Genomic DNA, 14,956 nt, shown 5'->3' with positions numbered 1-14,956 from the left:
GAGAGAGAGAGAGAGAGAGAGAGAGAGAGAGAGAGAGAGAGAGAGAGAGAGAGATGGAAGAAACCCTAAAATAGAAATTAAATAGTGATAATCAGTGAATTTAAAGTGAAAATACCAGCCCTGGGTAAATACCTAAATTGTTACCGGTGCATGCAATGGAATGGGATGTATGTTGCGTGTGCATGAATAAGCAGATAACTAACTCAAAATTTATGCATTTGGGCAAATGGTCAAACTAACACTAACCACAAAATACAAGAAACCAAGTTTCAAAAAGAAAAAGGCAAAAGCAGAAACTTGGAAAATAAGACTGAGTCATGGGCTGTTACAATGTGCTCAAGAATTCCTTGTGTGAAAGTCTGAGACTTTTTACATGTATGAAACCCTCATGAATAAATTGAGAGTATATCTTTCATAAGAAATTTTCTGGGTGGCTATCACCTATACCATCATTGAAGCGACATCTCTTGCTCAAGGAGGCAGGTGAATACAGCCAAAAGAAAAGATTCAGCACATTTGGATGATGTTTTAAATGAATGTCAAAATCATTATTTTTTTAATGCCAATGATTTTTATTTAAAAAAGCTCAGCTCTAAGAGAAAAGTACAAGTCTTACTTAAATAATGGTTTGTCAGTGTTACTTTACTTTCTAACTGGGAAGGAGATTAAGTGTAGTGTTTATGATTATGTGAGGATTGGAGTTTACATTAAGCAGAAAAGTAGAGGATGCAACAAAATTATTATAGCGATGATTCCTGATGATGCAAAGTACTAGATCTCCCATGATACTGTTCAGTGGTATGAATAGAATATGAAGAAATATGTGGACACAATTCATATGAAGGTTTGTAAATTTTTTCTTCTAAACTATCATAGTTAATCTTAGGTGTGTTTAGTGATTATGGTTGTTTTGGATTTGTTAGGGTATTTAGAATGTCAGAAACATTTTCCAGAGTCTCACACTTTGGCAATACAATAAGACTTCAATCTTTGTGGGCATCATAGGTACAAATTATGTTGAAAACAATTGTAAAGGGGCGCTGGTAAATGGATTCATGACTGTATTACATGAGTTAACCAGCTCAAAATATTTCCTCACAAAAACCATAGGAATTTAAAATTGTCTGTAGTAAGTTCAGTGATTGCCTATTAGATGGGACTGAAGAAGACATGGGTTTAACAATTGTTCTTTCCATCACAGTATTATCCATAGGAAAACCTGGCAGTGACATCCAGAACTCACAGATCACAGTTCCTTGATGGAAAAAACTCATCAACATGGAACTTTGGATTCCAGTACCATGGCAAAACTCAAATAGTCAATATACTTTGAGTATTCCTTGGCAGAAAGAGAAAAGATAATCCTTAGTCTTACGTGTGTTGTCTCAGCAAAGATTTTTTAAAAAATGTAATCAGTAAAAATAAGGAGCCCTGGAATTAATACACATTCAGTTTTATCTATTAAAATGAAGTATTTACACGTGCGTACACATAAATGCTTAGGAATATTTCAGACTTGATGCATTGGAAATTTATTCAGTTAAACTTTAGAATTAATAAATCATTATTTAATGGTTTGTGATTGTAGACTTTTTAATAATTTCTACAATATATCACGTATACTTGTCCTAAAAAACAGAATAATGAATAAATATATAAAGACATTTAGTAACCACAGTGCATAGGTACACAGAGCTTTACTTTTGTCTCATGTTACAAAGGCACATCATTTTTGTTTAACTGAAATTAATAAATTTATTTTTTGTACATTTAAATATGAAAGCATAAATTGTACAGCACATACTTTCTGGCACCAATAAGCTACTATTTTTGATATATTCCATCTACTGCTGTATTTTCATGGATCGGATAAGAAAGATGTTCATGCAGCCCAAATTTTTCATATCTCAAGTGTTAATTCTGAAATTTAAGGCTGTTTCCTCATAAGTATACTAACATTTAAATTCTTAAGGTTCAGAATAATTTTATAAAAATTATTTACTTTCTAGACAATGCTTACATTAATTTAGCATTTCTATTATTTGATTCAAATGTAATTTTAATGAAAAATAATACACCCAAGCAATATGTAATAACACACTGATTTTATAATAAAAGTAAAAGTTTTATAACTAATTTTAATTCTATGAATTAACTATTGGATATATTTTTAATTAGTAAGCTAAGGGAATTTTTTTTTATAATTTAGATGATGTCTTCTCATTAGCAATGCACTTGATTCATAAATAAAAGTCCAGAATTAAAAAGCAGCTAGAAGGACTAGACATACAGAGAAGGATTCTTTTCTTTTTAGTAACTTTTGTCCCTGTCTTAAATTGATCATTTGTTTGCTCCAAGCAGGGGGCATGTCCTCTCCACTTGCACAACTCTCTTACGTAAGTCGCCTTGTCCTCACCTCAAGTGAGTGTTCCCTTTTGCTTGTTGTTAGGAAAAAAATACAAAACATGAAAAATAAGACACGTGGTAGAGAGGAAGAAGAGAACGGGGGGGGGGGGAGAGAGAGAGAGACAGAGACACAGAGAGAGAGAGAGAGAGAGAGAGAGAGAGAGAGAGAGAGAGAGAGAGAGAGACCTTATTACTTGTTTAGCTGTCTCCATTTTAACCTCAGACTAAGAACGGACCTCAGAATGCCCTTATGGTGCATTGAACAAAAGGCGCAGTGTTCATGATTTTACTTGGAGAACCGAAAATAGCATTGAGTAAGCACTGACATACTGACGCGTTGTGCTACTAAAAGCCAAGCATCCCTAAATCAGAGCACAGTGATCCATGGAGAGTCTGCGGAGAAGCCTGTAAAGCAAATCGGCTCTTCTCCTTCGTTCCTCATGCAACTGAGTTTCAGTTTCTGGAGTCCTAGGATTTAAAGTTGACAAGGTAAGACTGTGAGGATCCTGGAGGATCCTGGGTAAGATTGAAAGGTATAAATCATTAGAATTTACTAGATAGGGTCAACAAGTAGTAGAAAATGTTTGGCTAGTTGGTATTTTATAGAGAAAAACAATCTAGAAATAATTGAAATCAGTACAAGTTTTGGACATTTCCTAAAACAATTACACATGATAATTTCTATTTTCCTAACACAAATTGATAAAAAGTTGTTCAAAAGTTAGATTACAAATATATATTTTGTTGACAATAGATAAGACTAGATTATATTTTAAATTTTCTTGAATTTGCTTTGTAGCATTATGAACTATTGATAATCAATTTGTATTCCTTCAAATTATGAGAAATACATTTCTTTATAAAATAATTATAAATTATAACACTCTGTTTCTTGATAAATAATTTTCAAAATAGAAACTTCTCACATATTAATATCATTTCTTTGTGAAGCTAATAATTACCAAAGTCAGAGAATAATTTTTGATTTTTTTCTACTTTTCATAATTTATGACTATTAAACTTTCTATTTTATTTAAAATTATTATCAAAAATTAAAATACCAAATAATTAAATAATGTTAAGTTTCTAATAAAGATAAACATGAAGTAAGACAAGTAGATACATATTTACCTAGATATATGTGCAAAGACATTTATATATTTATCAAATTATATATTAGAAAAAGGATAATCTACACAAGAAAATGTTAAAAATTAAAATTTAGAAAATACAAAGTTTAAGGGTCAAATATAATTCATCCACTTTAATATTGATTAGCCTATCGATTTTAATAAAACCCTTAGTTGCAAAAAGGATTTATAAAACCCAGATTATTAAACAGAAATTAAGTGTTTGTTACCAAGAATTTTTTATAAATAAATAAATGAATTATTTTAAAATAAGTTTTCTGAAGTTTTATTTTTGAAATAAAAAAATAGTTATATATTCTGAGTATTTTTTTAACCCATTTAGAGTGAGTTTTGACAACCTAAAACGTGCAGGTAGAGTTTTGCAACATTACTTACAGATACTCAACTGATTTAGCTACATGTATTTAAAATGTTCATTTTTCATCATTAAATTGTCTTTGTAGCTTGTAGAAATCAAGTTTTCACACATGCATGGGCCTTTTTTCACATAATACACAATGCATGAGTCTATGTTTTGCTATTATGTTAAGTGTCATGCCATCGAAACTACTGTCATTTCCAGCTCATGTTGATGTAAAAAATTATATTCAATATCTTGACTTACGATTTTCTACCAAAACTATTTTTATTTTTATTCTTATTGTCTTGGAGGAAAAAGACACCTTACAAATACTGAGGTTTCAAATAAAAAAATAATGCAAAATTTTATGAATTAGCTTTATAAAGAATTTATTCCTAAGATAAAGTCATTACTTTATGTTTTAAAATGTTTACATTATATAATGTATTTAGGCTTTGGATGAATATATGTGATTAATATAATTATATTAATATAGTTTATATAATTTACATTGTAAGTGCATTAATGTTAGCATGGAATTCCTAATTCCAAAATACAAATTATAAATAAGAATATTGTGTTTTTATTTGAAATATTGCTTTTTTATAATATAGATATTTATTATTAAATTTAATATTCAAAAATGTTTTTTAAATAGAAAATGACTCTATATTACATATATAGAATTATTTTTAAAATTAGTAATCATCTTATGGAATTTAAAAGTTACTGTATTTCCTGTTCTTTAAATGTATTTACTTCTTTATCAAAATAGTCTACCCTCTTAACAAAGTACATCTTGCCAGGCAGTGGTGGCACATGCCTTTAATCCCAGCATTTAGGAGGCAGAGGCAGGTGGATTTCTGAGTTCGAGGTCAGTCAGGTCTACAGAGTGAGTTCCAGGACAGCCAGGGCTACAAGAGAAACCCTGTCTCGAAAAACAAACAAACAAACAAACAAACAAACCACAAAGTACATTTAACAGTGTATAAGATGCATTTACATTTACTATATTTTATTGTTTCATATTTTGGTAAGATTTGTTCTTAATTTCTGCCCTACACTTTCTCATTGTACACGCACATACATACACTTCCTCCTGTAACCATTATTTTTCCAATTTGTACAAATCTTAAAGTAGATCACACATTTATAATTTTGGAGTTGTTCTTTTGTTTTTCCCAAAACCAGCTTTCTAAACTGATTTGATTAAATTATTGTAAACTGAAGAAAATTATGTCTATTATTATTTCACTGTCAGAAAATATTTGAGGTGAATATGTCATCTTACCTTCATTTAAATATTATACTACATATAAGTAGACATCTGTGGCATCATGTTATTATGCACATTTTGTTTTCTTTAAGAGAAAATAAATTTAATTTAAATGAAAGTATAAAACATGTATAAGTGTCTCCCATTCATTTTTCAGAAATTAATTTTGTTAAAGTATAACCTATAAATAAGTATAAAAAAAGACTGGTTTTGCACCTCATAATTTTAGAAAGCATGTAAGATCTTATATGTTATATGCTAATGATAAATATTAACGCTTTCATTGAGTCAGGAGAAATAAAAAATAACCTGTCCAATGCTTGAAGAGGTCCATCGATCTTTTCACATACCTTTCTTGATAGTTATTGCTGCCAGTCTCATATTGACAATATTACTAGAAAGTGAGAGAAAACATAACTTTAAATACTATATTCACGCCGGGTGGTGGAGGCTCATGCCTTTAATCCCAGCACTTGGGAGGCAGAGACAGAGGCAGGTGGATTTCTGACTTTGAGGCCAGCCTGGTCTACACAGAGAAACTCTGTCTCGAAAAACCAATAAATAAATAAATAAATAAATAAATAAATAAATAAATAAATAAATAAATACTATAGTCACAAATAATTTTTAAAACCATGATCTACCAGCATGTTTATTTTAATTTTTCATAAAAAGACTAAGGCTAAAATGAACTACTAAGTAATTTACTAATATCTCTGAGAATCCTTTTTATGATCCCAAAGACAGCTCACAACATAGATGAGATTACCAAACTGACAAGAAAGATGATTGACCTAGTGAAAAAAACCTCAAAATAGTTGTAAGAAATAACATGTTTCTGTCTTACCCACTGTTTCCACTGGCTTCATGACAGAAAAGTATAAAAATAATTCTCAATTACCTCCTCTTTCAACAGCCACCTGAACTGTTGAAGTGGTCCTTCAAGAAGATGTTGGTTTAATTTTCAGCAGGGTCTAGAATATAAAGCATGAATTTTTTTTTGTAAAATTTCTCACACCAATTATTGAGTTTTCATAAGAAAGATTACTGACAGATAACTTAATAGTTAAAAGAAACACTTGATTTTGCTCTTTAAATCTTCTATTTTGACATAAAAACTGAAATTTAAAGTGTTAATAAACAAAGTAATTTATCACCATGAAGGACCAATGCATTCCTATTTGATCTGTGCTTTAATTGCAACTTATATTATGAATGAACTTTGTGCTTTTATAGTAGAGTATATTAAATTCAAGCCTTAACATTACAAAAGTACTTATTTTCTAAAAAGAAATTCAAATTGTATTTCTGAAGAAATGAACAAGCTATACATGAATAACAGGAATCTAAATGTTCCAGTTTTTCTACCTTTGTCCTATTGTACCTAAACATTTATTAAAAAAAATACTCCATCATGTATTTTATTATTAAAATATTCAATTAAGAGACTATGACCTTTCATAAAACAATAACACTATTAAAGTAAACAGACAAATATAAAAGTAACTAAATCATTAAAATATTACTGGGGAAAGAATAAAGCCATCATTGTGAAAGTTCAAACAGTTCCTTGCATGTCAGTAACTAAATACAGCTTGGCAAGCCTTGGATTCTAGCTCTTGAGCTTTTAAAGCTAAATACTGCCCTTTTGCACTGTTTGATCAATGTTGGCCAGACTACAGTATCATTTCAGTTGCATATAAATGCATCCTTTCTAAATAATGTTCCCCGTGGAACATGTTAGATGTGAGCATCTCTTTACATATATTTCCACTCTCTTAACCAGGGTTTATAGATTATCAATTATAGGGACTTATCATGTTTAAACCTAATAATAAATAATCACTCATAGATATGCAAACATTGGCCTAAAATTTGTTTTCAGAAAGATTATTTCTAGTTGAATGCATAAAAGTTTATAATTTCACTTTTGAAGCATTATTATTAAAATACCATTTTATAGAAAATATGATTTCTTTTTACTTATAAATTTTGTCAAAATTATACTTGACACACATAAACAATGTTATTGTTAATAAGCATATGTGTGTGTCTGAAAATGTATTTATGTATTTTATTTCAAGTTAGAATCTAAAACAAATTACATTTAACACATAAGTATTTATGAGCTTACTTGGCATTGTAATCAGTCTATAAGAGTTGCCAAAAAAAGTCAATATCGTCGTCATATTTTTCATGTATGCTTAAGAGAATACTAAGAATCCTCTTAAGAATACTCTTAGTTATTGCGTAAATGTAAGTAAAAGCGCACAGTTTTGAATTTTCAGCTGCTTACTGCTCATTCGTATTCCTAAGTTTAGGAAGTGCTTAATGTGGCCGGGTGGTGGTGACAATGCCTTTAATCCCAACACTTGGGAGGCAGAGGCAGGCGGATCGAGGCCAGCTTGATGGTGGCTTGGCAAAGTGAGTTCCAGGACAGCCAGGGTTATACAGAGAAACCCTGTCTCAAAAGCAAACCAAAAAATAAAAAATCTTAATTTGTTACCTTATTAACTTTATCATTCAATCTTCTACTTAGTATATATATATATTTCTGAATTACTTTTCAGAGGGACAGCTGGAAAACATTCTCTATGACTCTAAGGGCTGGCATTTTACTATCTTGTTTGTATTAGAGAAGCTTTGTGACCGGATGGCTTCAATTGTTTGCATTTGTTGTTTCTTCTTCAGCTACACGAATCTAGTAAAGAATCTTTGACAATGTGTATGTATTTAACTGTTTCCATTATTTTTATGAGGAATTTCAAACTGTTAGATTTTACATTAACAGTGATGTATTGTGTTTATTTTTGTAAAGGTTTCTATTTTCATTATCTACATATATTCTACAGATTTCTAAGGATGTTATGCCAAAGATAGCTAGCTGCCTTTTAATATAATTTATGTATTTGTCTTATTTTTAAGGGCATTAGAAAACTATTCAAGCTCGTTTCTGGGTTTACGGCTCCCTTGGCCTGTATGCCATTTGGTCTCCTTGTTTATTACTCTCACCATATGACTGTAATGTCGCTGTTGCTGGTAATTTTAAAACGCTTGCTAACACCTTTCCCGAGCACGGCCTGCACTCCGACCTCTCCTGATTTAGCTCCACGGGACTCACTTCTCTTCCTCCGTGCTAACTTTGCCAAGCCACCATCCACTTCGTTGTCTGCTGTCTTTCTCCTGTCCACCTTAGCTCTGTGGAGCAAAACTCTAGAAAGCTTAATTAGCTTAGAACTTGCCAAATAACACAAATGCTGAGCCAAGTGTCTCCCTGCCCCCACCTTACCAGCTAGTCCATTCCAGCCATCCAAGGATGGCGGAGGCCAACGGTCCTGGTGGCCGCAAGACCTTACATAGCTGTGCACCTTTCTGGTTCCAAAGCCTGGCTAGAGAGCTCCCTCGTCTCTCCCTGGGTCTGCTTTTCCTCTTCTGCCTTTCACCCAGCAACTGGCTTCCGCCTTTTTTTTTTAGTGGCACAATCAAGAACCAGTTAGGGAATCAGCAACTCCCTCGACATACCCCTATAGCATAATTTGACGTCAGGAATTATATTTTTAGTATTTCGCTGGTGAGGGCCTTGATTATGTGTGATTATTTCCTGCTAGTTTTGAGAATCTGAATTGATTTCCAAGTCCTATAATAAAAAGATATCTTTTATTTATTCTTTATTTCATTACGTACATTTCAATTTTGAGTACAATATGTTAAATATTTTATTAATATTAAATTTTAAAATAAATATTACTTGTTAGTATGATATATATGCACTTACAGATGTTAGGGTCCAACTTAAACATAATGTTACACTGTATTGTTTATTTTAATCCTTGGTTATCTTATTTCTTCATATCCTCGGCCTCCGTGTTATAGGAATTTAAAAAGAAAAGCCAGGAAGCATTGCAACTACACTAAGTCATGGTATTGCACATATATTTACCTTTTTTCTCCTTCAAACTTCATTATAAATAGTTCCTTTAATGGTATTGTTTAGTTGCCAGCTCTGAGTATACATATTCAATTGTTTTGGCTTAAATTCAACTCCTTAATTAATGGCTAAATCAAGTCCTTTAAATAGCACATGCTCCTTGTGCACACACATATGTAATAACCATGGTAGCGTGTGTGCCACACATTCAGTAAGACAAGATCTGCTTATCAATGGTGACTCTCAGTGCCAACAGTGTGGATTTGTCAACGTGGCTGGGTTGAGTGAAGATAAACTACAATAATCAGATCATTTTGCTTAGATTAGCATTTAGTGTTTGCTTCAAATCACTTAATTAAATAGAAGAAGCTGGAGGAAAAATAAATGTCCAAGAATCCCAAAAATATCTATCATGAACAGTGTATACAAACACAGAAATTCAATAATTTAGCTATCCAATTTCTTAATTTTTTCAAAATCCTTAAGGATTGATACATTTACCACATCCATCATAGTATTTTAGACTAAAAAAATGTAATAAACTCCAACTTATAAATCATAATAGTGCTTATATTTCAGCACATGTAAGAATTTTGTTCTTAATACTCAGATGAGATACAATAATTTCTTAGAGTTGTGGCAAGCATATATGATACTTCACCCAATGAAAATGCACCAGAAATGATATGAACTTAAAACAAAATTTTATAAACATTAATATTTTCATTGATTTTATTAAATTTTACTTTAGATTTTATTTTTAATTGGCCTGAATGTTCTTTAACTCTCTAAAATAAACAAACAAATGAATGAATGAATTTTAAGAAATCAAACAGGCAGAACTGGAAGATAAAAATAATGAAACCAAATTCCATTAAAAAAAAAAAAAACTATGGAATTAATTTTGTGTCAACCACCTAATCCTGGGCATGAGGCCTGACTTGGAATGTAGTTGATATACCCAATGAAATTCCATCAAGAAAAATTGATTTTCAGTTTGTCATTGGATTTCAATTACAAATTTCTTCTTGGTTATGGGTTAGTCTCTCCGTGATGGGACCCTCAACTGGAGTGATCCTATATGTTTGCCATAATTTCTGTGATTTCAATTGGTTTAATATTGCTGATGTGTTCCTTTCGCAGGATAGTAATATTAGGTTTCCATCAGCTATCTAGTTTTGCCTTCCACTTTTGGATATTAGGTATGGGTTCTATCTCACAGAGAGCCTTAAATCCATAAATAAAAGTATACATAAAAAGTGGATGGGAAAAAGTCGCTGAGGCCACACCCCTACATGAAGCATTACAGGCAACTGTGGAAACCTAGGAGCTGGAGGAATTGCCTTCCACACAGAACAGCACAATACTAGTTGTCAAGTTGTCAAGTACCAAATGGTGTGCCCTGAATACATACGTATGAATAACATTATAAATACTGAGCAGGTGGAACTAACTAGAAAAATATCTGATTGTACTTAAGGGCAACTCCACAAGATGGAACTCATATGATACTGTTTCAGTGATGGAGAGCCAGAGATTAGATAGCCCAGGGATGTAGGAAAAGAGAAAATAACATTAGTAAAACAAACACACACACAAAATGAAAACAAACAAACAAAACACATAGTGAATAAATGACCCCTAAGGACATTCTGCTATAATGATAGATCAGTACCTTGTCCAACCAACCTAAGAAATGCCTCCTCCTACAGCAGATGGGGAAAGAAAACAGAGACCCACAGCCAGATATTATACAGAGAATGACAAATCTTGGAACACATAGCGCTAAATGAGATGCCTCCAGGAAATCCATCCCTTCAGGGCTCAGTGATCTCCAGATAAGAGGCAGAAACAGAGTAAGAGCCAGATGGGGATGGATAACTGCAAGAAAAATAACCAACATAATCAAAGTTCATATGAACTCACAAAGACTGAAGCAGCAAGCATAGGCCTGAGTGGGCCAGCAACAGGTGTAAAGTACGGCTTCCAGTTTAGTGTGTTTACGCAATTCTTGAGTATGGAAACAGGATGGTCTTTAATTTCTGTGTTTACGGAATTCTTGAGTATGGAAACAGGATGGTCTTTAATTTCTGTGTCTTACGGTAGGAGCTCCTATTCTTCTGTCGGTTTGTCTTGTTCACCTCCAATGTGTTAGTTTGGTTATATCTTACATTACATTACATTTTCTTTTATAACTACCCCTTAAAAGCCTATTCTTTTCTAATGAGAGCCATAAAGGAAGTGGACCTGAATGGGATAGGATACGAAGACGAACTGGAGTGGCAGGGTGAGAGGAAACTAATCAGAATACAATATGTGAAAAAATGTCCATTTTCAATAAAAGGAAAAAAATAAACATAAAATAAATATTTCAAGACAGGAGTGGAAGCGGAGAGCACGAAGAAATGCAGCATACGGACTTTCACTTCTTATTTGTTCAACTTGACAGAGGAATGACAAATACTCATGTAGTCTCAGCCCTGTCTCATCAAAAATAAACATAACTAAATAAATATAAATATAGAAAAGAAAGAAGGAAGGGAGGGAGGGAGGGAGGGAGGGAGGAAGAAAGGAAGGAAGGAAATGTCCCACAGACATGTCATAAGAAAATTGAAGCAGTAAAGCTTCAATTTTTCTCAGTAAAGCTTTGTAACCTTTTATTGCCCATTAATCAGTTGAAGAGTACTTATGTTGTTTCCATGTCTTAGTTATTGTGGATAAAAAAAATGAGAAGTTTACTCTGAGACTATATTTCCTAAGAATGTCAGAAGCCAGGCCCAGATGCCCACCGACATGACTGCCTAAACATTATCTAAAAAAGAATAACAACAATGGGTATACTTAGGAGTAGAAAGTACATGAGGCCTAAAAATTACAAGCAACCCAGGAATAATGAAAGAAGAGAATAATTTCCTGAAGGGGAGAACACAGCAATTGTTTATCCAATACCCAATGATTAACCATTGTAACATACATGTAAGTAACATTATATAGGCTGAGAAAGTTTTACTTGTGTAAAGAGAAAATATAAACACATATTTGTATATAACAATAATAGGAAAAGTATAGAAACAGTATATAACAAGAATTTGTGAAAAATAAGTCATGAATTTGAAAAAGAACTGAAAGATTCAGGTTGGCTAGGCTTAGAGGAAACATAAGGGGAAATTATGCAATTGTAAAGTAATCCCAAAAGATTAAGCTAATCATAAAAACTCAAAATAGAAGCACTCACTATTGAAGACAAAATAAATAAATATTATGAAAAAGACAAGAAAGATTTATTAGAGAGATGTGAGCAGTGGCACTGAAAGTTGTTGGATGTGGAGTAAGGTGTGGATATGATCAAAGTACATTATGTAAATGCATAAAATACTCAAAGATTAAAAATATTATCTCTAAGAAGAATTGACAAATATCTCCATTTATAAAACAAAACCCTGTCATCTAAACTTTTACACTCTAAAAGAACATAGGTAGGTAGATTGGTAGATAGATAGATATACACACAGAGACATACAATAAACCAGTATCCTGGAATGAAAGATACTTTAATACTTTATGATATTGGTAGCTAAAAAAAGTGCTATGTCACATAATAAGATTTTTATACATACTAATTTTTAAAGGTGTGTATACTCATCATCTAGGTGCAGGTGGCCATATTTTAAAATGTTTACTAGCAAACCCCCATATTTAAAGAATACCATGATATTCATAATGATAGATAATTTATAATACGGATGCTAAAATATTCTAGCAGAAATATAAGCAATGCATATAATTTGCAAACTGAATTAAAAGTGTGTCTTATAAGTAAAACAATGAGTTTCATATCTTGTGTTTTAGTATGAAAAATCATTAATAAGGACTGAAAGATGTCATGGTAACTGGTTAAAACTCTGCTCCATTCACCCAGAGGGTGCGTGGGCAGCTCTGCTGCACCTGCCCAAGAAATGTGGATTCAGGAATGAAAGATACACACACAGGCCAGTCCAATTTTAATAAGCCTTCTCTAGTTCAATGTCTAGGCCTCTCCTAAAAGTCTACAGGGCTAGCATACTCCTCTCTGATATGCCTGAGTTAATTCCTACTAAATCTACTTTTACCTTTAACTACCCGGTTTCCTTCTGGGTAGCCCTTCCGTAGGGCCGCTTTCTCCTTGCGCCTACATTTCACCTTCATCTCACCTCCTGATCCTTCACTGTGTGGTCTGTCTATGCCCCTCTCATGGAGACCCTTTTCTTCTCCCCCTCCTACATTTCTTGCCTGAAGATCCTAAAAGTCCTGCCTCCGTGTCCCTGCCCAACCATTGGCCACTGGCAACTTTATTTCCCAATCAGAGCCAAGTGGGACAGGCTTCATTTAGTCTATGTGCAGGGCATTGCAATCACAACGTGGGGTAAAGGGGTTTATTTTAGTGTTTTACCTCCGGGGTAACAATCACTTCCTGAGGGTAGTCAGGACAGGAGCTCAAGGTTGAAACCTGGAGGCAGGAATTGAAGGATAGAACTTGTAGTCATGGTGCTTGGTCTGTTCAACATGCCTTTTTATGTAACACAGGACCAGATGTCTATGGATGGGAGTCTAATAGAAGCACTTTTTCAGTTCAGTAGATTAGTTTTCATCAAGTGGACAAAAAATTGAAATAGTACAATATCCCTTAATAATTGAAGGGAATGGAGATACAAAAAGAGTCTCGTTTTGGTTAAATTCACGTGTAGGGCACATCTGTCATTATAATTTAAATTCCTTTAGAAAGATATACAGTGTACTCAGACTCTACATTTATGAATTAAATTTACACTTAAAAATCTCTAAGTACAATGACTGTGTTAGTTAATTATTTTGTCAACTTAATAAAAAAACAGAGTCAACAGTAAAGAGGAAACAATTGCATGCATTACATGTAATTACATTGTGGGCATGGCTGTTGGTCAGTGTGTGTGTGTGTGTGTGTGTGTGTGTGTGTGTGTGTGTGTGATTGATGATGAAAATCCCAGCCCTTTATTTGACCATCACAACTCTATATACATAATCTTGGATTGTTATAAGAAAACCTACCTAGGAAGCCAGGCATACAAGCAAAAATTCAGCGTTCCTCTGTGGTTTCTATTCATTTCCTGCCTCCAGTTCCTTTCCTGGTTTTCTCCATGACAAAGCATATTCTCCAAATTTTTATTGAATATATGATTCATATTATCACTTTTTCTATGGAAAATACTCAGAGTGCTGCTTTTGTTTCTTTCCTTCTTTTGGAAATTTATTCATTTTTTTTTGTTTTACATTCCAAACACTGCTTTCTCCCACCACCACCCCATTCCAGTCCTACCTTCACCAAGTCCCTTCCCCCCATAACTCTCCCTTTCTCTTCTGAGAGGTTGGGATCCCCCCTCCTTTAGGTATTTCCCAGACCGAGGCACGCCATATTAGGTGAACCATTCCATACTGAAGACAGCTGGAGCTGGCATGAACACAGCCCGTCTGCTATAAACGTGTCGGTGGGGCGGGGCGGGGCGGTGTTCCAGCCTATGTATGTTCCTTGGTTAGTAGCTCAGATTCTTTAAGCTCCCAGGGGTCCAGGTTTGTTTACCCGCTGGTCCTCCTGTGGAGTCCCCATCTACTTCAGGGCCTTTGGCTCATCCTCCAAAACTTTCATTATTGTCCTTCTCCTCTATGTAATGTTTGGCTGTGGGTATCTGCTCCTATCCCCAAGCTCCTCTCTGCAAACAGAACAGACTATCTATCATTTATAAATGTCAGGGATTGGAATTTGCCCGTGGGATGAGTTTAGAATTTTTCTGATTATTGGTTGGCCTTTGCTTCAGTCTCTGCTCCACTCCCGCATTGCTTTT

The 14,956-nt window shown here is 33.4% G+C and overlaps 1 protein-coding gene across 1 annotated transcript in view; it reads left to right on the top strand.

Annotated features, from left to right (window-relative positions):
- Window positions 1-2,777: 2,777 nt before the first annotated feature.
- The window catches only part of Cdh19 (cadherin 19), an 89,509-nt gene continuing 77,330 nt past the window's right edge, over window positions 2,778-14,956 (top strand). Inside the window, exon 1 of the mRNA XM_031379979.1 lies at window positions 2,778-2,895. The gene's annotated coding sequence lies outside the window, so the exon portion shown is untranslated. The remainder of the gene's footprint in view (window positions 2,896-14,956) is intronic.

This window comes from Mastomys coucha, unplaced genomic scaffold (genome assembly GCF_008632895.1).
Source record: "Mastomys coucha isolate ucsf_1 unplaced genomic scaffold, UCSF_Mcou_1 pScaffold1, whole genome shotgun sequence".
Taxonomy (NCBI): domain Eukaryota; kingdom Metazoa; phylum Chordata; class Mammalia; order Rodentia; family Muridae; genus Mastomys; species Mastomys coucha.
The sequence above is the reverse complement of the archived record's forward strand: the minus strand, read 5'-3'. Positions and strand labels throughout refer to the sequence as shown.